Source organism: Pistacia vera, unplaced genomic scaffold (assembly GCF_008641045.1).
Source record: "Pistacia vera cultivar Batoury unplaced genomic scaffold, PisVer_v2 Contig52, whole genome shotgun sequence".
NCBI lineage: Eukaryota > Viridiplantae > Streptophyta > Magnoliopsida > Sapindales > Anacardiaceae > Pistacia > Pistacia vera.
In genome coordinates, this window is record NW_022196357.1 from 521,619 (window position 1) to 546,818 (window position 25,200).

At 39.2% G+C, this 25,200-nt stretch overlaps 2 pseudogenes; both read right to left on the bottom strand.

Moving 5' to 3' along the window:
• On the bottom strand, nt 1–24,931 carry LOC116106515 (annotated as a pseudogene).
• LOC116106615 lies at nt 10,988–14,811 on the bottom strand (annotated as a pseudogene).
• Nucleotides 24,932–25,200: the final 269 nt, after the last annotated feature.

Consider the following 25,200-nt stretch of genomic DNA (forward strand, 5'->3'; position numbering starts at 1 on the left):
TAGTAAGAGTAATGAGAGTAATGAGATTTTTCATAATGTGGCAGCATTACTTTTATCTGCTTCTCTGTAGCACCCAACCCAGCTGGTAATTATACAATCTTTTATCAGAATATATGTATAGTCAACAATATATAATATTGTTAATCGATAAATACCACACAGAGTTCCAATGATTATTTCTAAAGGATAAATTTTTGCAGCATGGAAAGTAAAAAAGTAAGCAAAATACAAAAGGAAGCCTTTAATATTGTCACTAAAAAATGTGAGAAGCTGCTGCATAAAGAGCCCCTGCTAGAAATGTTGAAATAAGAGTAATTTTGGTAGGCATTTTCCCTTTGTCACTTCTCAGGAACATGGCTTCATAAACTGGCAAGCAATTCACCATGAGAAAACCTGCTAAAAACATCTGCAAAAACAATCCTTCCATATTGTTTCCACTCATGATGTCTAAGAACCCTTTAAAGAATGAGAATAAGTTGATTATTGCTGAGGTTGCCAGTGTCACAAACATGGGTGATGGTACTCCAAACTCAAAGATTTCTTGCTCATATCTCTTGCTTTGCTCATCATCAAGTACTTTGCTGGTCACGTTGAAACTGCGTGCAGAAATACCAAAGCTCTGGAGTAAGTACTCAATGGACCCGAAAAGGAAACATGTTAGTCCCTTTCATCCAAATCCTCTGATCATTCCACCATTTGAAGGTTGAACCTTCTAATATAAACTCTAGGCACTCTTTTGCATAGGCTCCAATGAATAGAAATGTATAAGAGAAACCATGGTTCAGAAACCTGCAGGACATTTTTCATTAGTTAATCATGATAATTATTAGTTAATGAATGATCATTTAGCAAATGTAGGTGGATAAATACCTTTGGGAAGATACTGACTCTGAGGAGAGCCAGCTGGGGGAGAAAGCATACACAGTGATGGGAATGGCCCAAAAGGGCCAGCATGAATAATGAGCATAAGATAGACCATAAGGCCATTCTGCGGATACCAAAGGTTAATACTATATTTTGAAAAGGTCACCTCAAGTAGACCAATGACCCATCGCTGTTTTGATTATCAAATCAACAAGGGCTATTGGTGCATCCCCATAAAATGCTGGCCTCTCAGGATGCAAAATATTGACCTCCATCGTCACAATGCACCAGTACCTGTGTAGTAGTCCTCAACCAAGACCCATATCGAAAACCCATCTGTCCATTTGAACCAAATCCAGAAGATTTAATCATCAATGCTTTGATAAAAGAAAACTTAGTGAATGAAATGAAATACTAACCTTGCATCCCCAGTGGTTGGTTTCATAATTGCAGCCTGCTACCTGGTGAGCCAATGACAGAATGGAAGGGGATTTGAGGGGTTTATCCACAGCATGGTTTGGATGGAGTTGAGGGATTTCAGGTGACATAAAAGTGAAGGATCACCAAAGAACGCTCGTCGACAGAAAAAGGTCCAGTTCCAACATAAGTAGGACCCTTAACCCATCGAACCCAGAAATTAATTTCAAACACACGTTTGATCCACTAGCATACATGTCATTCTTGTTAAGTCCCGAAAAACGTGAGGAAACTGAATGTACGCAAGTCGGATCGAGTTGCAGAATCACAACATAACATAGCACACGGAGAGGTGTTTTGGGATCATTTGAGTACATGTCACATCAAGCGTCACAGACTATTGGGGGCATTGGTATAACAGTGATAACTCGCAGCTGCAACCCAACCATTAAGAAACTTTCAGAATTGACAAATCCAGTACCTGAAAATTCTCACTGCTTAATAAAATTATTTGTGTTTATGTATATATTTACATTTAACATACCAGGGTGTTGAGGGCACCAGCTTTGAAATTGTGGCGTGAAGTCTTGCTTTTCTGTCTGGATACATAGATGAGGTTGGGCAACAAATTGCCAGTGATGTCTCTGTCTTTGATATTCTCTAATAAGACCTATTCATAGTTAAATGTGTGAGAACAAAATTTAAGGTCTGGATATACATGGGTGATTTTTGAGCTTGAAAAATTGACAAGGTTGAATGCAAATGAACCTGAATAACAGTGGGATGATCTTGGCGGGTAAATCCATCAGTCCATTTACTGAAAGCCTCACGTTCTTCATCTCCATTGACGTTCTCATCGCTTACATTCCCAGTTTCAACAACATGTTCTACTCTGGATTTCATGCTTTCATACAAAGCCTGTTACATGATCAAGGACTGAAGGTCATTAATTTGAAGAAGCTGATTATTGCTAATTATATATACCTATAAAGCTTATGGTACGTTTACAAGTCCTAAAACACTTATAAACATGAGTGGACAAGGAATTACAAGTCCTAAAACACTTGCTAATTTGGTTGAATCAAAAAGTTTCATTCCAAGTCCTAAAACACTTGGATTGTGGAATGGGGAAAACGATGGAGGAAATTCGGCCCAAGCAAGTTCCAAGGGGGGAGAGAGCCCAAGCATTTCTGCCCAAATCATTCCAAATCCAAGCCCAACAAAGGAAGCTCAAGCCCACCAAGAGAGAAGCCCAAGTGTTGAAGTGAACCCATTCGGCCCAAGTCTCATTCCAAAAGGGAAAGCCCCCATGAACCCTATTGGATCCATTTGCAAGATCCTCAAGGCCTAAACTCTTACACCCTTATTAGTAGACTTGATTAGGATCATTGATCAAGCTTTGAGCTAATAAAGTGAGTTTTTTTAACTAATGGGGTGGTTAAAGATATGAATCCTAGAATTAGGGAATCATGTCCTTTTTGCATTAAATAGGTATGGTCTTGTTTTTTTTGAATGAATGGCTTGTAATTATTTGTGTAATATTTGTTATTTGTGTAATATTTGTGTAATATTTGTTAATTTTATTTCTTGTATTGTATTTGTGGATTACCTAGTTAGCCTTGTAATTGCCTATATAAAGGCAACTATTCTCCTTTGTAATACTTAGTTTTATGAAATATAAAAAATTTGGTTTAACCATTGAGAGAACTTTGTGTTCTTGTTGTGTTTTCTTTATCCAAGTCTTGGCAAGGAGATTTGGTGATGAATCAATTCAAGTTGGTGGAGAATTCCTTTATGCTTGAAGTGTTTTCTACTTGTCTTAACCCAAAATTGCAAGTAAGTGTGACATTGCTCCTCTAGTGTATTTGGCCGAATTTAAGCTTGAATTTAGGGCATTTTTTTTTTTGTGTTTTGTTGTTGCAAATTAGTTGGAATTGGATCATTTGGTATCAGAGCTTAGGTTGTGAAGTTGAGTAAGATTGATTTAGGGTTGATTGAATGTAGTTAGCTAGAATTTTGGAGTTGACATTGCCGGATTTGGAGTGCTCTAGCTTAAGTGTTCTTTCTCTTTTGTTGCAAGTGATTGAACATTTCTTTTTCTTTCATCAAACACTATTCCCCAACCAAATCCCTTACACTTTGTTCCTTTCTAACCAAATCCATTGCCACCTCACCCAAACCCTAATCAATTCCCTCCAAAGTCAACTAAACTCATTCTTTCCCAACCAAACCAACTTTAACCCTTAACCAAACCCTAAACACAATTAATTAACCTAATCCCATCTCCATTAACACCATTCCTTAGGCTAATTACAGAACACTATTCGCAAAATACTATTCTCAAAACACTATTCACAATACACTATTCACAAAATACTTTCACTTAAACCAAAATCACCAAAACTCATACACTTGACCTTTCGCTCCCATTTTTCATTTTCTTTAACATTCAAAAAGTTACTGTTCATCCGGAGTTACTGTTCACAGTAGCTAAATTTCCCCAATTCTCATGGCAAACAAGTCCATTTCTTCCCTAATTCCACCCCCAACACCATGGGAGAGTGCCAACAAAAAAATTCAAGAAGAATTTGATGAAGTAAAAAGAAATATGTTTAGCATGATGGAATTGATGGTTAACATGTCTAAGGACATTGCCAACCTTTCACAACCTAAACCCACCTTTGAGGAAACCCTACAACCACCTCCACGGGATGGTCATCCACACTACCACTAGCGAACCATCCTTAGGACACCATTGTATATGAAAAATCTAGGAGATAGTAATGATTCATTTAGTGAATCCGAAGTGCCTAGGAGGAGAAGGTTTGATGATGATAGGGGTCTTAAAGTAGACTTACCCGAATTCAATGGAAGTATTGACCCAAATGACTTCATTGATTGGTTGCATGAGATTGAACGGGTATTTGAATTTAAGGGCTACAATGATGAAAAGAGATGTAAAGTAGCCATATTAAAGTTCAAGAAGTATACTTCCTTGTGGTGGGAAAATAAAAGAAATAAGAGAGAAAGAGAAGGGAAGACTAGAATTAGGTTATGGGATAAATTGAAGAGAGTGTTGAAGAAAAGGTTCTTGCCCGATAATCACAAGCAAGACCTTTATCTTAAGCTCCATAATTTGAAGCAAGGAGATAGAAAAGTTGAAGAGTATATTCGAGAGTTTGAAGGGTTGATGTTGAGAAGTGATATTCCCGAAGAGAAAGAGCATACAATTGCAAGGTTCATTGGCGGTTTGAGTAAGGACATTGCATACAAGCTTGAGTTGCAAACTTACCATTCCTTTGGGGATGTTTGCAAGCTGTCTACAAGGATTGAAAAGCAATTGAAGAGCATGAAGTCCTTGGCCCCCAAGAAACTCTTTAAGGAAAGTAACTACCAAAGGGGTTCACCTTCCTACACCAAACCATATGTGGCACCTACGGCTTATGATAAGAACAAAGCCAATGAAACACCAAAGGAGAAAACAGGTTTTGTGAGGAATGATGCTCCACGGCCTGATTTGAGGAACAAGAAATGTTTCAAGTGTCAAGGTTATGGGCACTTCCAAGCAAATTGTCCAAACCGAAGAGTTATGACCCTTAGAGAAATAAATGAGATTGATGATGCTTGTCAAAGGGATTCTAGTGAAGAAGAGGAAGTAGATGAGAGTGAGAATGAGGTTATTGAGGAAGCTGATAGTGGAGAGATGCTTATGCTCAAGAAGTTGCTGCATACTCAAGTAAACCCTCAAGAGAACCAAAGGGAAAACTTGTTCCATACAAGGTGCACTATCAAGGGGAAAGTTTGTTCAATGATCATTAATAGTGGGAGTTGTACCAATGTTGCTTCCACCAAACTTGTGGAGAAATTGGGGCTACTGGTTATGGATCATTCTCACTCATACAAGCTACAATGGTTGAGAAATGGAGACACCATACAAGTAGTCAAGCAAGTAGTGGTACTATTCTCCATTGGGAAGAGCTATTTGGATGAGGTACTTTGTGACATCATTCCCATGGATGCTTGCAATCTTTTACTTGGAAGACCATGACAATATGATAGAGAAGTGATCCATGATGGCCGCAAGAATATATACTCATTCAAGCTCAACAAGAAGACCATTACCCTTGCACCCTTAGCCCCTACCCAAGCCATTGTCCAAGCTCCCACACAAACAACTTCCCAAACACCATCCAAGGCACCAACCCGTAAAATCCTTTTCCTAAACAGCACCCAATTAGAGAAAACCTTCCTAAAACACAAACCTCTCATTGCCCTCCTTATAGCCGAGGCAAACCAAGAGAGAGAGCAACCTAAATTTCACCCGAAGGTTCACCATCTCTTGGATGAATTTGCGGATGTTTTTCCTAGTGAGTTGCCAAAGGGTTTGCCACCACTTAGCGGAATAGAACACCATATTGATTTGGATCCCGGTGCCCCTCTTTCCAATAGGTCGGCATATAGGTGCAATCCTAAAGAATCAAGAGAGTTTCAAAGACAAGTCGAGGAGTTGATTTCCATGGGATTTGTGAGGAAGAGCATGAGCCCTTGTTCAGTTTCAGCCTTGCTTGTGCCCAAAAAGAATGGCACTTACCGGATGTGTATTGATAGTCAGGCCATCAATCGGATAACTATCAAATATAGGTATCTCATACCACGGTTGGATGACATGTTGGATGAGCTTTATGGTGCAATCATCTTCTCAAAAATTGATCTAAGAAGTGGCTACCATCAGATTAGAATGAGAGAGGGAGATGAATGGAAAACAGCATTCAAGGCCAAGGGAGGATTGTATGAATGGATGGTAATGCCTTTTGGCCTTTCCAATGCACCAAGCCATACCACACATGATGCCTCGAAAATTGCCGAATTGTTCTTTAGAGAAGTGGTAAGACTTCATGGTATTCCAAGGACCATTGTCTTGGATAGGGATACAAAATTCTTGAGTCATTTTTGGAGAAGTTTATGAGGTAGATTGGGGACAAAATTCATGTTTAGCACCTCACACCACCCTCAAACCGATGGTCAAACCGAAGTGGTGAATATGGTGTTGGATAATGTTCTAAGGAGTTTAGTGAGTAAGCATTTAAAGGATTGAGATTTGCAATTGACACATGTTGAATTCACCTACAATAGGAGTCCTAGTTCTATTACGACTCACACTCCTTTTGAGGTGTTGTATGAAGTAAACCCACTTATCCCTTTTAATCTCACTTCCCTACCCCTTGATTTTGAGCCAAGTGTGAATGCTAATGAGAAGTTGAAGCAAATGAAGAAACTCCATGAAACCGTGAGAGCTCAAATAGAAAAATCAAATGAAAAGATCAAGAATAAGGCAAACAAGCATAGAAAGCCTAAGCTTTTCCAACCGAGGGATTTAATTTGGATTCACTTGAGAAAGGAGAGGTTTCCAAGTAAGAGAAAGAGTAAATGAGCTCCTAGGGCTAATGGACCTTTTGAGATTGTTGAGAGGGTAAATGATAATGCTTATAAAGTGGAGTTGCTTAATGAGTATGGGGAAGTCTCGGCCACCTTCAATGTGGAGGATCTAAGCCCATACTTGGAGGACGATTTGGATTTGAGGGCAAATTCTTCTCAACCCGGGGAGGATGATACGTTTATAAGTCCTAAAACACTTGTAAACATGAGTGGACAAGGAATTACAAGTCCTAAAACACTTGCTAATTTAGTTGAATCAAAAAGTTTCATTCCAAGTCCTAAAACACTTGGATTGTGGAATGTGGAAAGTGATGGAGGAAACTCAACCCAAGCAAGTTCCAAGGGGGGAGAGAGCCCAAGCATTTCGGCCCAAACCATTCTAAATCCAAGCCCAACAAAGGAAGCTCAAGCCCACCAAGAGAGAAGCCCAAGTGTTGAAGTGAACCCATTCGGCCCAAGTCTCATTCCAAAAGGGAAAGCCCCCATGAACCCTTATTGGATCCATTTGCAAGATCCTCAAAGCCCAAACTCTTACACCCTTATTAGTAGACTTGATTAGGATCATTGATCAAGCTTTGAGCTAATAAAGTGAGTTTTTTTTTAACTAATGCGGTGGTTAAAGACATGGATCCTAGAATTAGGGAATCATGTCCCATTTGCATTAAATAAGTATGGTCTTGTTTTTTTTGAATGAATGGCTTGTAATTATTTGTGTAATATTTGTTAATTTTATTTCTTGTATTGTATTTGTGGATTACCTAGTTAGCCTTGTAATTGCCTATATAAAGACAACTATTCTCCTTTGTAATACTTAGTTTTATGAAATATCGAAAATCGGTTTAACCATTGAGAGAACTTTGTGTTCTTGTTATGTTTTTTTTATCCAAGTCTTGGCAAGTAGATTTGGTGGTGAATCAATTCAAGTTGGTGGAGAATTCCTTTATGCTTGAAGTGTTTTCTACTTGTTTTAACCCAAAATTGCAAGTAAGTGTGACATTGCTCCTCTAGTGTATTTGGCCGAATTTAAGCTTGAATTTAGGGCATTTTTTGTTGTGTTTTCTTGTTGCAAATTGGTTGGAATTGGATCAGCTTATTATAATTAATAAGATCATGATATTGTCACTGTTAAAAATGAAATAGGACTCTGAGTTAATCATCAAGTATTAGAAGTAACTAGCTTCCATCACTCAGACTGGTCAAGAACTACACTAGGTATAAGATTTAGAGTCAAATTAAGGTAAGGCAGCTGTAGATAACGTTTGAGTCATACACATACTGTAGAGCAGGTTGGATCTGTGAACCGTATCACCTATGGTCAATATTTGCTATTGAAATGAGGGTTGTATCGATCACGAGTGGAGCGGCCAGCAGTGAAATCTATGGGAGGGCTGGTCTCGAGCAAGGAAGAGTCCTCAGGTCATATTCAAATACTTGTGTATACACCCGGAGTATTAGTGCTTGGGGCAACACATGAATATTCATGAAGCATAAAAGTATCGGGGCCACATAACAGCTGCAATATCAGGCAAAAGTTGAAAATAAACGCGACAGCAGGGTTCAAACCTGCGCGGGCGAAGCGCATCAGATTTCAAGTTGGTCTCCTTAACCCACTCGGACATACGATCCCAGGTCGTGTGCTTTCTCTTAAATGACAAGAAAATCATTGTTGGACAGCTGGTGCACAAGGTCCATTCATGCTTATCATAGAACGGCCAAATATATCCCATCCTTCTTGAGCCGCTAGTAAATAAGTTATCTTTTTTCTTTTCATATAATACTAAAGAGTGATAAGACCTGCACTATGGTCCATCCTTTGTCACTTGCAGATATTTCCATGATCTGCCGTCAGCTCAGCCACATGGCGAGTTCATCCAACTAGAGATGATCAAGCCTCCACATGACCTAGTTGCTGAGGACAACGAAGTCCTCGCACTTTTCTAAATCATTGCTTAACAAATAACAAAGAGAAAAAACCTTTTGAATTTATAACTAAATTAAATAGCAGAAAACACTGGTAAAAAGAATATTTCACCTTATCTTCTCAGTCTCGGAGCCCCAAGAATGATTTGATGTACTGAAGTATACTTCTGGCTCCTCACCATGATATTCTTCCCCTGCAATGGTACCGTGACTTGCAAACTAGACCGCCTCCATGAAAGCAAAGAGATGAGTGCCGAGACTCCACGTCCGATACATAACTGAAACCTTCTCAGATGGATAATCATAAGCCATAACTGACAAGGCCGTGTTCCAAACATTTTCGGCGGTTCTTATAAGGATCCGCGGTGCAAATAAACACATCCAGAGTGGAAATCACCGGTTCATGATTTTTTCAAGGTTCAGGGTACTCTTTACGATGAACCACGCATATGAAAGGACTGTGAGGCCACCCACATGAGGCCAGAACAAGATCAGACAGTAAAAGGGAGAGTGTCACAGAAAAAAAAGCTACGTTTGTGCAGTGAAAGTGTTAGTACGTATGATAGACAAGAGCTAGATGGCACACGTGTACAGAGGCAAAACACGCGTTGAGAAGGTGCGACGGGAGGGATGAAGAGTGTGAAGAGGAAGCTTCGCTGGAGAGACGTGGGCCAGTGCACTCTTTTAGACTTTCCATTTTCTTGGTACACTCTTTATGAGAAGTACATAGCATTAGCAGAGTAATTAATCCGTAAAACTGGATACCAGACACGTACAAACAATCTCAGTATCCGCAAAATCGTGTATACAAAGAGATTACAATATATATTAATTAATTTTATTGATGGGGATACAGCAGAAGCGAACATGGAGGTGGCTGTGAAATTTACTGGCCAGTTAAAGATAAATGAAGAAACTGCACACGTAAGGAGCAAGCTCCTTCATGAGATAAGTCAAGTGTTTAAAACATTATTTAATCCTAAAGTAATATTTGTGTATAATTAATTTACATGTAAGACATAGAACATCTCGATTAACTGAACCTCAAGTTAAAAAAAAAAAATGGAGCAGAAATCATGTAGTATTATTTAGGCACCAACCGCAAATCATTTATCGACAAGATTAATTTCCTTAATGACTTATGATTTGTGATTAACTATGAGTTTAATAGTCAAAAGTTTATTGCGTCTGGGAAATTAGTTAACCTTGTTCGAACACAATCCTGATCGGCTCGAAAAGCTTGCCAGTTTCAGGGAGCTCGAGGGTGCGTTTGATAGTTTTCACTAAGATGGGGTCATAAGAATTTTATGTTTTTAAAATTGCAAATCCACCCAATATATAAAAATCGATTGGGGATTTTGAAAACTGAAAAAAAAAAAAAAAAAAAGCCCTGAAACGAAAGCCTCTGTATCTACGTACTATGCCGATTTGCCCCGTCTCTCCCTATTACCTCAAGATGAAATACCTGGTGGCGAGATCGATAGAAGGGCGGGATTTTCCGGTTCGGTGGCGCCCATGATGACGATGATCTGTTCTTTTTACGGCGGGCTGAAGTGGAGGGTGTGAAGGTGGTTTTTATGGTGGTGGGAGGCAGCCATGAGAGTAACGTAGATGGTCTCCTGCAGGTTGAACGCCGTTGTTTAGGAGGAGTGAAACTGAAAGAAAAGAGTAATGTAATTGGTGGTGGGTAGTAGTAGTGTGTGGAGCTGTGGAGAGGGTATTTGATGGCTGCTAATGTAAGTGTTTATAGAGGAAATAGGAGAAGAAATGTTTTGTATTTGTGAGAAATTGTTTCAGAAGCAAATGGAACGTTTCCAAGTCTTGTTGCCATTTGTCTACTGGTTTTTTCAAGATTTTTTTGCCAAGTCTGATTAACCGAGCTCGAGTATCCCTTTAAATTCTGATCTCTAGTGGATCTCTCAGTAGGATTCGAACCAGATGAAGTTCTGACCATCTGTCAGAGAAAAAGAACGAATGGATGTTTTAGGATTCCCAAGAAATTCTTCAATTTCTTCAGAAGAAGCAGATGCTATCCATTTGCCTTTGACTTTTCGTGAATAGCTAGGACATTGAGGTATCCTGAAAGGCATTTACGGAATCGGTTTGATTATCTCTCTGTTTGTTCTGTTTGAAGAAAGGAAGGATCCCAAAGTAACTGAGTTCGAGTTCCATCTCCATTGTTAGGGTCGAACCTGAACTCGTACTCAATACTGTAGTAACCGATCGAGTTCGAGTAACCAGATATTCGAATTGGTTGACTCAATTTTCATAATGTGGCAGCATTCTTTTATCTGCTCTCGTAGCACCGAACCAAGATCGTAATTGTACAATGCTACAGGACCAAGCTGGTAATTATACAATCTTTATCAGATTATATATAAGTCAACATATATAATATTGTCAATCGACGAATACAACATAGATTTCCGATGATTATTTCTAAAGGATAAATTTTTGCAGCATGGAAAGTAAAATAGTAGCCTTATTTGTCACTAAAAATGAGGGAAGCTGCTGCATAAAGAGCCCCCGCTAGAAATGTTGAAATAAGAGTAATTTGGTAGGCATTTTCCCTTGTCAATTCTCAGGAACATGGCTCATAAATTGGCAAGCAATTCACCATGAGAAAACCTGCTAAAAACATCTGCAAAAAAATTCCTTCCATATTGCTTCCACTGATGATGTCTAAGAACCCTTTAAAAAGAGAATAAGTTGATTATTGCTGCGGTTGCCAGTGTCACAAACATGGTGATGGTACTCCAAACTCAAAGATTTCTTGCTCATATCTCTTCTTTGCTCATCATCAAGTACTTTGCTGGTCAAATTGAAACCTGATGCAGAAATGCCAAAGCTTGAGTAAGTACTCAATGGACCCAAGTAAAACATGTTAGTCCCCTTATCATCCAAATCCTCTGATCATTCCACCATTTTCTGAAGGTTGAACCTTCTAATATAAACTCTAGGCACTCTTTGCATAGGCCCAATGAATAGAAATGAGTATAAGAGAAACCATGGTTCAGAAACCTGCAGGACATTTTTCATTAATTTATCATAATAATTATGTTTAATGAATGATAATTTAGCAAATGTAGGCGGATAAATACCTTTGGGAAGATACTGACTCCCGAGGAGAGCCAGCTGGGAGAAATGCATACACAGTGGCGGGATGGCCCAAAGCCAGCATGAATAATGAGCATAAGATAGACTCATAAGGCCAATTCTGCGGATACCAAGGTTAATGTACTATATTTCGAAAAGGTCACCTCAAGTAGACCAATGGCCCATCGCTTGTTTTGATTAATCAAATCAATAAGGGCTATTGGTGCATCCCCATAAAATGCTGGCCTCTCAGGATGACAAAATATTGACCTCCATCCTCACAATGCAGCCGGTACCCTGTATAGTAGTCTCACCAATGACCCATATCGAAAACCTATCTGTCCATTTGAACCAAACCCAGAAGATTTAATCATCAATGCTTTGATAAAAGAAACTCTATTGAATGACTAATGAAAATACTAAGCTTTGATAAAGAAAATCTAGTGAATCACTAATGAAATACTAACCTTGGATCCCCAGTTGGTTTGGTTCTCATAATTGCAGCCTGCTACCTGGTGACCATGACAGAATGGATAGGGATTTGGGGGGTTTATCCACAGCATGTTTGGATGGAGTTGGGGATTCAGGGACATAAAATTGAAGGATCACCAAAGAATGCTCGTCGACAGAAAAAGGTTCCAGTTCCAGATAATCAGGACCCTTTAACCCATCGAAACCAGAAGATTAATTTCAACAACGTTTGATCTCACTAGCATACATGTCATTCTGTTAAGTACACGAAAACGCTGAGGAAACTGAATGTAAGCCAAGTCGGATCGAGTTGCAGAATCACATACATAACATAGCACACGGAGAGTGTTTTGGGATCATTTGAGTACATATCACAATCAAGCGTCAAGACTATTGGTGCATTGGTCATAACAGCTGATACACGCAGCTGCAACCCAACAAGTAGAAACTTTTAGATGAAAAAAATCATGTATCTGAAAATTCTCATTGCTAATAAAATTATTTGTTTATGTATATTACATTTAACAGACCAGGGTGTTGAGGGCACCAGCTTTGAAATTGTGGCGTGAAGTCTTGCTTTTCTGTCTCGACACATAGATGAGGTTGGGCAACAAATGGCCAGTGATGTCTCTGTCTTTGATATCTCTAATAACCTATTCGTAGTTAATGTGTGAGAACAAAATTTAAGGTCTGGATATACATGGGTGGTTTTTGAGCTTGAAAAATTGACAAGGTTGAATGCGGATGAACCTGAATAACAGTGGATGACTTGGCGGGTAAATCCATCAGTCCATTTATTGAAAGCCTACGTTCTTCATCTCCATTGAGTACTCATCGCTTACTTCCCAGTTTCAACAACATGTTCTACTCTGATTTCATGCTTTCATACAAAGCCTGTTACATGATCAAGGACTGAAGGTCATTAAACTGAAAAAGAAGAAGAAGAAGCTGATTATTGTTAATATATATACCTATAAAGCTTATAATTAATAAGATCATGATATTATCACTGTTAAAATGAAATAGGACTTTAAGTTAGTCATCAAGTATTAGAAGTAACTAGCTCCCATCACTCAGTCTGGTCAAGAACTACACCAGGTATAAGATTAAGAGTCAAAATAAGGTAAGGCAGCTGTATATACATTGATCATACTAATAGAGAATTGCAAAGTTGAACGAGGCAGCGTCGACAGCAGAGCTCGAACCTGCGCGGGCGAGAGCCCCAGATATCAAGTCTGTCTCCATACCACTCGGACATATAAACCCGTTGAAGCCGATCATTGTGAACAGCCGGTGCACAGTCACCATTTCTGCTTATCGATTCTGTAGAGGACATACGACCTCAGGTCGCTGTTTTCTCTTGAATCATATTTTTCAATTTGTTAACACTTACTATGCTTTTTAGTGGGCTACTTTTCAAATGTCAATATACGTTTTTCTTTCTGGCGTTTTATGAAGGTGTGAAAAAGAGAGTCGGCCAAAGATATCCTCATGACTCTTCAGCCGCCAGTGAAATTAAGTTTTTCTTTTATCTTTTCAAAAATAGTACATACAGAGTGATAAGACATATGGTCTCAACCTTTGATCACTTGCAGATATTTCCATGATCTGCCGTCAAGCTCAGCCACATGGCGAGTTCATCCAGTTAGAGATGATGAAGCCTCCACATGACTTTGTCGCTGAGGACAAATGAAGTCCTCACTAGAAAAATCTATTGTATTGTGTAGTACTGCTTAATTATTATTCTCAGTCTCCCGAAAACTGACCGGAAATTATTTACTGAGAACTACGTACCAAGAAGCAAACTAATACGACCAGGACTATTCTATAATAATTCTGACTGAATTAAATAGCAAGAAAATTACTGTAGGTAAAGAATATTTCACCTTAATCTTCTCAGTCTCTGAGCACCAAGAATGATCTATGTACTGAAGTATACTTCTGGGCTCCTCACCGATATTCTTCTCCCTGCAAAATGGTAGCCAGTGACTTGCAAACTTAGCCGCCTCCATGAAAGCAAAGAGAGTGAGTGCCGAGCCTCCATCATCCGATACATAAACTGAAACCTTCTCCTTTGGATAATCATAAGCCATAACTGACAAGGCCGTGTTCACAACATTTATCGGCGGTTCTTTATAAGATCCGCGGTGCAAATAAAAACATCCAGAGCTGGAAAAATCATCGGTTCATGACTTTTTCAAGGTTTTCAGGGTACTCTTTACGATGAACCGGACGCATATGAAAGGACTGTGTGCCACCCACATGAAGGCCAGAACAAGATCGGAGAGTAAACAAGAGAGTGTCACAGAGAAAGAAGCTGCGTTTGTGCAGTTGAAAAGTTTATACATGGTGATAGACAAGAGCTAGGATGGCACAAGCGTAAACCGAGGCAAACACGCGGTTGAATAAGGTGCGACGTAGGGGATGAAGAGTGTGAAGAGGAAGGGCTTGTGGCGGAGACGGTGGTGCCGGTGCACTCTTTTAGACTTCCCATTTTCTTGTCACTCTTTATGAGAAGGACATTGGCATTTCATAGGCTTGACTTGTATATAATTTCGTAAAACTGGATACCAGCACTGCAAACAATCTCAGTATTCGCAAAATCATATATTCGAAGAGAGATTATTAAAATATATATAATATATTATTATTCTTGACAAGGATAGCAGAAGCAATAGCGGGGGGCAATCATTACTGGATGGCTTATCAAAGTCAATTAAGAATCTGCGGAATCATTACTGATGGCTATCAAAGTCAATTAAGAATCTTAAATGTATACTTAAGAGATTCTGATTTAATTTATCTAGGTTGTTAATAGGGATAATCATTGAGAAGATTTATCTAATTGTCACTTCAGAATCTCAAAGATTGATTGGGTGCAAGCAAACTAACTTAAACATCCAATCACAAAAGAAATAATAATAATGGAGGGTGGCTGTAGTAAAAGATAAATGAAGACAACTGGACACGTAAGGAACAAGATTACATACTAAAAATTAAGTGGTTGGTTCCGGTACCTGCACTTTTTTAAGGAACCGGAACCGACAGTTCCTTGAAATTTGGAATCAAAACCGGAACCGACGGTTCCGATTCCTAGATACCCAAAACTAGAACCTGTAACAACGGTTTCAATTCCGGTTCTGAGTACTCTATAAAATACAATGACCCCCTCAAAATTTTTAAAATGGCAAAAAAAAACCCTTAAAAATTACAAATACCCCGCACCTGGCACTGTTAACAAAAATAAATTACAAATTATAAATCAAAATTCAAAATTACAAACTCCATTACTTTGTAAAAGTAGATTCTCAAAAGTCAAACCAACTTACTTTAAATGTTATGAAAAATAAATATAAATGTATTCACATTACTTTTTCTACAAAAGTTTTTATTAACCCTCTAATATTTTATTTTATTTTAATTAGTCTCGGTTCTTGGTTCCTGGTTTCGGTTCCGATTCCTAACTATAGGAACCGGAACTGAAACCAACCCGTACTCCACGATTCCGATTTCAACCGGTTCTTTTGAACACCCTACTAAAAATGGCTGTGGAGTGCCCCCAGCTCCTTTCAAAGAAATCCTGCATTTACTATTTGCCCACACTCATCTCTATAGTTAACAACCCTAATATAATAGTCAATTGCCAAAGGTTCAGTCCATCGATAACCGACATAACTAAATTATAATTAATCCGAGAAATCTGATTAACTGAACTTGGGAGTACACAAAAATGGTGTAGAAATCATGTAGTATTATTAGCCACCTATCGCAAATCATACTTTTATATTAATATGTTATGCCTAAGAAATCATGGCTGATGCAAACTTACATCAACAAGAACTAATCAGAGTTTAGAAAGATTTTGTGTCGCCCAAGCACTGTCACAGTCGTCCAAGGATGGGAGAAGTAAGATTGTCATCAATTGGCAGGTAAAAGTTGGTCTATGAGTGGCTGGAAGACCCACCGCCCAAGCCCTGCGTGATTTAACATATCTTTATGTGCAATTAGCCAATGGGAAGCAAGATAAGATTGTACGGGACTTGCTCGCTTGCAGACTGTAAATCATTACCAGAAACCTCTACTATAAATAGGGCTCCCCTCTCATTTTTTAGGATTCTGATAACATAAACACTCACTCTCCCTCTCTGTATTCTATTTCTGATCCCTACTTGCGACCTGATTGTAATCTCTCATTTATAAAAAAAAACATGCGTAGGATTCGTTTGAACATCTAATCACTTTAAAAATCATCTCCCATTTATTTATTTCATTTTCCATTCACGTGTGATTTCTATGTTGCTTAGCACTTTGCACGTAGAGATAGTAGATGTCAAAATTAAGCATCAGCATAATCAATGTTATCTTTTATTGATTAGTTCAAATAGTCCAATTGGGCAACAGAACCATTCAACCATTAGGTTTTTATTCTTCTTCTCGAAAATTATGGATTATTAAGTGGATTTGCAATAAGATTCAATGTGGAAGTCATACAAAAATACTACTTGAAGTAAGAAATCAGTGACAGTTCCCAGTCACTGGATTATAGATCACGTCTAGTTTTAGTTTAATGCAGAAGAAAACAAATGATTGGATTTTTTATGTTCTCAAAATACCCAATAATGAGGACCACTTTCTTCATTCTTCCATATTGGGTCCGGTTAAATGTTTCTCTCGAATGATAGAGACCGAACAATAATAATAAACTACTTTAATAATTTGAAATAGAGTTCTCCACACAGCAATTGATCGATCGATCCATGCAACTATCAATATATAAAGTATTGATGTTTGATTTGACCACCAAACAACTTCTACATGTAAAGTTTATGAAATTACGTAAAATGATTATGAGAGTTGATATAGACACAAACAGTAATGATTAAACTCTATTTCAAATTATTAAACTACTTTAATTAATTTGAAATAGACTTCTCGACACAGTAATTGGTCGATGCGATCCAGCAACCATTATATATAAGTTACTGATGTTTGATTTTACACCAACAACTTCGTACGTAAAGTGCTATGAAATTACACGTAAATGATAATATTTGTGTTAAAGAAATGTAAATAAAAATTGATAGAGAGATTTTTATAGTAGTTCTGATGCTTAAAGCAATCCTATATTTATGTTATTTTATTCTCTTAACTATTTTTCTGATATTGCCTTGTAAGACGTACAAAATGAAGTAATGTTTTGTTTACAGAGAAATAATGGTTAAAAACTCAAATGTATTAGCTCTCATATGTCCAACCCCCATTTGATGAAAATTGTTGCTCATTATATAGCTCATTCCAATGTAATGAATGTCTTGCAAGTTGTCTTGATACGTGAAGACCCTTCCTTAATCCTGATCTAAAATATGATAGAATTGATATAAATGCTCTTAATAACACTTAAGTCGGTTTGGTTTTGATAACTAATGTTATTTTGTCCTTTAGCTCTTATTGAACTTTGATTGATGAGACAACTCATTCTGATTGATGGTTGTTGATGCGTGATTTTGACACCAAGTGATGTATGTGGGAATGCTGAGCTGACTCAGAAGACACACGTGTATGGGGGTATTGAACTAATAAAGATGAAGAATAGTGTTTTAAAGTGGTCAGATGCTTAAGCAAGCGATCCGACGTCACTGGTATCGTATTAATATATGAGATCAGGTCGCATTCAGTGAGCTGACTACAACTTACAAGAGATACAAGAGAGGGAGGGAGTATTTATATGCTTTCAGAGAGAATATTAGCTAATCCTACAAAGGGAGAGGAACCCTCTATTTATAGTGGATGTTAGAAAATGATTACTGAATCTGGGAGTGGGTCAGATTGCTGTGCAAATCCTCTTCCTACCCATTGCCACCTGCTCGATTGTTACGGACATGTGTAGGATTGGACACGTGGAACGTTCTCCAGCCTTTCACCAGTCTGGCACGCACCCATTGCATTGCAGGAGCATGCTGCTCGCGTCCATGCGACGTGGCTACTTCGGATGGCTGCAGGACTTACCTAAGCTCTGACCGCTTACACTGACAGTGCTCTGCGTCAGCCCTACTCTTTCAGGCATAACAATGGTATGATGTTGGTGTGTATTTCAACAAGCTACGGACACTGAAAAACTTGCACCGAAATTGTGTACCGGCCTACATGTAACACGCCTTTGATTTTTTTAACAATTTTTTTCTAGTGAACGGTCGTCCATCCAAATTTGGACGGCTGTTCACTCACATGGACGCCCGTCCATATTATATGGACGGGCATCCATATACAAGGGACGGACGTCCCATTTAAAGGACGCCCCTCCCTGATTAAAATACAATAAAAAAATTTTTATAAACATTAGGGACGGCAGTTCATCGTTATGGACGGTCATCCCTTATTTTGGACGGGCGTCTACAAATAAGGACGCCATCCTTAACCAAAATATGAAAATAAAAAACTTTGGGACGGCGTCCATAAATTTTGGACGGCCATCCCTTAAATTTGGACCGGCGTCCATTAGGAAGGACGCCAGTCCTTACGTTTGACGGGCGTCCTACTAAAAAAAAAAAAATAACATTTTAAATGAAACAAGGAGTGGCTGCTGGGTCTTTCTGAAGATGAAGACGCAGCAGTGCTGCTGTAACGGCTGCTATGGACAATCTCGATTTTCTTAAATGATAATTTAAATTAATGGAAGGAGGGTGCAATCTAACTCTAGCACCACTTGCAGTCTCAACAAATCGTTTCCATTTTATGAGGTGGACGTAACCTTGCCACATGGATACCAAACCAGCCGCAAGGACTGCATGTATATGCCTGGCACATGTGCATTCTGGCTATAGCTTGAGAAATCTTCTGGAATAAACCCATCTACCAATTCTGTTGAAGCTGCTTACGCATACCAAGCAGCATATCATGATGCTTGAAGAGATATAAATATGAGAACAAAACCGTGCTTCTTGACCCTCTGTTTGCATTCCTCCAGCACTCAAAGCTGCTATGACTGCTAGCTAATCACTCTGCCCACGTACAATGAAGCAAAGCCAAATTTAGCAGCAGTTGCTCTCTTCTTCTCATTTGGTAACATAGGAAGGGTAAAGGATCCCTATAGTCAGAAGCACATGCAAGTGTCAAAGCTGGGTCTGACAGTTCATCTTATGGCAAAGAAAAGCGTCTTGCTCATTATGGATGAATAGAAAAAGCACAAGTTGGGTCTGTTGGGGCTAGAGCAAAATGAAAATGGCGGAGAAGCTATGCAAAGTTGGTATTGTATTTGTGGGGGACGACAAGGTTAGCTGTTGGCGATGGTGGCCAGAGTGCAATGCTTCCGTGGCTGGGATGAGGTGTCTTCCAACTCGAGCTCACCACGGGGGGGGGGGGGGGGGGTGGTGTGGGGGGGGGGTGGGGGGGGGGGGGGGGGGGGGGGGGGTGGGGTGTGGGGGGTGAGGAAGTGCGCAGTTTGCAGTTTGCATCCAATTATAGTTTGCGTGCGTGTAAACCTTAAGAAGAAGAAGCTGGTTTAGAAGAGGACTGCAAGTGGTCTAGAAGATGAAGAAGAAAACGAAGAAGAGAGGTTTAGATTTTTTTTTTTTAAAGTATGGACGGCGTCCAAACGTAAGGGACTGGCATCCATTCCTAATAGACGCCAGTCCAAACGTAAGGGATTTATGGGACACCGTCCCAAAGTTTTTTTTATTTTTATTTTATATTTTGGGGACGCCCTTCCAAAATAAAGGGACGACCGTCCATAACGGATGAACGGCCGTCCCTAATGTTTATAAATTTTTTTATTGTATTTTAATCAGGGACGGGCGTCTTTAAATGGGGACACCGTCCCTTATATATGGACGCCCGTCAATATAATATGGACGGGCGTCCATGTGAGGTGACGGCTTTCCAAATTTGATGGACGGCCGTTCACTAGAAAAAAATTATTAAAAAAATCAGAGGCGTGTTACATGTAGGCGGTATACAATTTTAGTGTAAGTTTTTCGGTGTCCGTAGCTTTGTTAGTGTATTTTATGCCTTCCAGAATTTCTTGGAATGTGATGATTATCATAAGAAATTTGATGGACATGGGGCGGGCAAGCAACATTATCTATCAACTTGTATATAGTGACTGATAATGGAGGTAGCCAGTAGCCTCCTCGTGAACAATCTCAACCTCAAAGCGCCATACAGAAATTGACCCATTATCAGCATTATTATCTGCACTTACATAAAGTCAATCACGTGGTTGACTATAAATAAATATAAAATCAACCAGAGACCAACGGTCATTTGCTGGTTATTAGTCTATGATATCTTGAAATTTCAATGGCTTAAATTTTGCAGAAGTATATTCTCTTTGACGAACGGTGTGTATTCATTTGAAAGGAAAATAATCCAGGAAGTATTACGACATAATTGAGTTTTGACATGTGGGGCAATTTTTTTGTTTTTGTGGTGTGAAATTGGGTTAAGTTCCAACCAAAGAGTAACACAATACAAAGGTGTTGTTCCCAACTTAACTAGTTCAATGGATGTCTTTGTCGAAACTCAACATCATCCAGTGGAGTAGTGTGGAATGTCAAAATCTGGTGTATGTATGGATTCTTAGATAATAGATAATGCCACTCGGATTATCCTATGTGAGTAATACTAGATTCAATTTCCCTCTTTGAATCAGGGCGGCTCAAGGGGTAGGCGTGAGTCACCTGCCTAGGGCCTCCAAAAAATAGGGTCAGGGCCAAATTTTTTATAATTTTTTTTAAATATTACCAAAAAAAATAGTTTATATGTAATCGTCCTACAATTGTTGTTCTATTTTTCTGGGAGAGTAATGAGATTTTTCATAATGTGGCAGCATACTTTATCTGCTTCTCTGTACACCAACCCAGCGTAATTATACAATCTTTTATCAGAATATGTGTTATACCTGGAAAAGTAAGGCTGACGTAGAGCCTAGTCAGCGCAAGTGGTTAGGGTTAGTAGGGTGAAACGAGCCGAGCGAGTCGAGCTTTTGGCTTATCGAGCTCAGCTCGTTACAACGTGTCGAGCTCGAGCTCGAGCTCGAGCCTGGCGAGCCTCAAATTGACTCGAGCTCGAGCCGGCTCGATATCGAGCTCGATAAGGCTCGATCAAACCACCATTTATCCGGTTTATCGAGCCAGTTCCCATTTTTACAGCAATCTGCCTGCGTAACAGCATTTCATATTTACATCCACTGTTGAATTAACCATACGATAGTTTTGAACATTACAAAATGTCTATTACCTTACAAAATCAAAAAACAGTTCTGAATATATACAAATAACATTCCTAGGAGATTACCGATTTCAGAGTGTCTGGTTCGCGATTTGGGATTTAGGGGTCTTTGATTGCGATTTGGGATTTAGGGCAACTAGGATGGGGAACTGAAATTGAGTAATTGACGCTCTGTTTTGGTGTATCGTGTTATTTCAAATTTTCACTTTGGGGGGGGGGGGAACTATCATTTTTTTAAACTTTTTTCAACTATCATTTTTTTAAACTTTTTTCACTGAAAAATATCAGTTTAATACCTAATAGTTTAAAAAATCACCAAAACACCCTATTAAGTGTACAGTGCTTAATCGAGCCAGGCTCGCGAGCCCACGAGCCGAGCCAAGCTCCCGAGCCAACGAGCCGAGCTTCACTGTGTTCGAACTCGACTCGGTTAACAAACCGAGTTCGAGTCGAGTCAAACCGAGCCTTATCGAGCCGAGCTCTAAACGAGCTTTTATCGAGTCGAGCCGAGCTGGGTCGCAAGCTAGCTCGGCTCGTTTACAGTCCTAGGGTCTAGGCAGATCCTGTAGCTATTTAGACGCAACCACGTCACATACTGACGTGAGCAGCATGCTCCTGCTAGTGCAGTGGGTGCGCGCTAGACTGACGAAAAGCTGGAGGTCGTTCACGTGTCCAATCCCTGTATAAAGCGAGGAAATCACACGAGTAGGTGGATAACGAGACACAAAGGAGGATTTGCACGGTACCTGACCCCTTTTTACGGATTCAGTAATAATTACCTCAATGTATCCCACCATAAATAGAGAGCTTCTCTCCCGTTTGTGGGATTTGCTCATTTTTACTCTTGATTAGATAATTTTGCTCAGTAATAGCTCTCTCTCTCTCTCTCATTTGTACTCTCAATATTCCAGAGTCAGCTCGCTAAGCCGCGACTTGACCCTTCAAATATAAATACAATATCAGTAGACGTAGGATTCGCTTTTTTAAGCATACGAACCACTTTAAGCATTGTCTTGCCATCATTTACATTCTCAATCCCTCATTCACGTGTGTCTTCTGGGTCAGCTCAGCATTTCACATATGCGTTTAATTGGTGTTAAAATCACACATCAACAATATGTATAGTCAACAATATATAATATTGTTAATCGATAAATACCCCATAGAGCTCCAATGATTATTTCTAAAGGATAAATTTTTGCAGCATGGAAAGTAAAAAAGTAAGCAAAATACAAAAGGAAGCCTTTAATATTGTCACTAAAAAATGTGAGAAACTGCTGCATAAAGAGCCCCTGCAAGAAATGTTGAAATAAGAGTAATTTTGGTATGCATTTTCCCTTTGAAAAGGCTTAAGGGATCACGTGTCCAATCCTTGCAAGGCAAGTAAAGTCACCGAGCAGTGCGCCACGAAGAACACTAGGAAGGGTTTGTACGGACAATCTGACCCACTCCCTGGATTTAGTAAATTCCCCAATTTACCTCAATTACCCACTAAAATAAAGGGATCATCTCCCTTTTACGGGATTAGCTAAATTCTCTCAGTAGAACAGTATTAAATTTCTCTATTCTTGTAATCTGCTTATAAGTCAGTCGCGAATGCGAACTGAATTCAGATATCAATACAACACCAGTGGACGTAGAGTCCTTATGTTGAAGCATCCGAACCATTTTTAAACATTGTTCTCCATATTATCACATTCTCATACCCCCAGGTGTGTCTTCTGAGGTCAGCTCAGCACTTCACACGTTGCGTTTAGTGTGGTGTCAAAATCACGCCATACACAGTTTGGCGCTAGAATGAGGGTCTAATTAATATTCGTTCATTCACAGGAGAAACTCTAACTAAATGGTCCTACAATAGCAAATGGCTAGCAGATCGATATGGAACGACCTGATCATGGTGAGGAAAAAGTTTCTCAGGCGCAAGAGGGCATACGGAAAGTCCCTCAAGTCCGTGGGGGATATTTCTTCAAGCTAGGGCTTGCATTCAAACAGTCAGACCTACCTGAAGAGGTTCAACAATACTGGTAACCAAAGGCTGGACTGTGTGTTTGTATATACTTACATTGTAACATTGCCTGGTGTGAGGGCACCAGCTTTGAAATTGTGGCGTGGAAGCTTCGCTTTTCTGCGGATACATAGATGAGGTTGGGCAACAAATGGACCATGATGTCTCTGTCTTTGATATTCTCTTAAAAGACCTATTCATAGTAAATGTGTGAGAACAAAATTTATCGTTGGATATATATATATGGGTGGTTTTGAGCTTGAAAAATTGACAAGGGTGAATGCAAATAAACCGAATAACAGTGGGATGACTTGGGGGTAAATCCATCAGTCCATTACTGAAAGCTAACGTACTTCAAATCCCATTGACGTACTCATCGCTACATTCCCAGTTTTCAAAACATGTTCTACTATGGATTTCATACTTTCATACAAAGACCTGTTACATGATCAAGGCTGAAGGTCATTATTTGAAGAAGCTGTTTATTGCTATTATATATAACATATAAAGCTTATTATAATTAATAAGATCATTAGATTGTCACTGCTAAAAATGAAATAAGACTCTAAGTAGTCATCAGTATTAGAAGTAATCTAGCTTCCATCACTCAGACTGGTAAGAACAACAAGTAGTATAAGATTTAGAGTCAAATTAAGGTAAGGCAGCTGTAGATAACGTTTGAGTCATATCTAATAGAGATTTGACAGAAACGATCATCTTATGTGTGCAATTGTTTATATGGAGGTGTCAGAAGTGGAGGCAAGAAACAGCTGCAAGTTTGTTATGTTTGCAAAATTGGCGATGAAACAATTAAAATATTCGGCACCTAACAGCTGCAAGATCAGGCAAAAGTTGAAAATAAACGTCGACAGCAGGGTTACAAACCTGCGCGGGCGAGAGCGCATCAGATTTCAAGTCGGTCGGTCTCCTTAACCACTCGGACATATCGATCCAGGTCGTTGTGTTTTCTCTTAAAGACAAGAAAATCCATTGTTGGACAGTGGTGCACAAGGTACCATTTCATGCTTTATCCAGAGTCGGCCAAATATCCCCATCACGCTTGAGCCGCTAGTTAAATTAAGTTTTCTTTTTCTTTTCAATAATAATAAAAGAGTGATAAAGACCGCACATATGGTTCATCCTTTGATCACTTGCAGATATTTCATGATCTGCGTCAGACTCCGCCACATGGCGAGTTCATCCAAATAGGTGATAAGCCTCACATGGACCTAGTTGCTGAGGACAAACGAAGTCCTCGCTACTTAATTTTCTAAATCATTGCTTAAACACATAAACAAAAGAGGGAAAAAAAAACCCTTTGTAATTTATGGTCTGAATTAAATAGCAAGGAAAACTACTGTAGAAAAGAATATTTCACCTTAATCTTCTCAGTCTCGGAGCACCAAGATGATTTAATGTACTGAAGTATCTTCTGGGCTCCCTCACCATGATATTCTTCTCCCTGCAAAATGGTAGCCAGGACTTGCAAACTTAAGGCCGCCCCCATGAAAGCAAAGGAGTGAGTGCCGAGACTACATCGTCGATACATAAACTGAAACCTCTCAGTTGGATAATCATAAGCCCATAACTGACAAGGCCGGTTCACAACATTTATCGGCGGTTTCTTTATAGGACCGCGGTGCAAATAAACACATCCAGCAGATTGAAAATCACCGGTGTCATTGATTTTTCAAGGTTGTTCAGGGTATCTTTAAGATGAACCGGACGCCTATGGAAAGGACTGTGAGGCCACCAATGAAGGC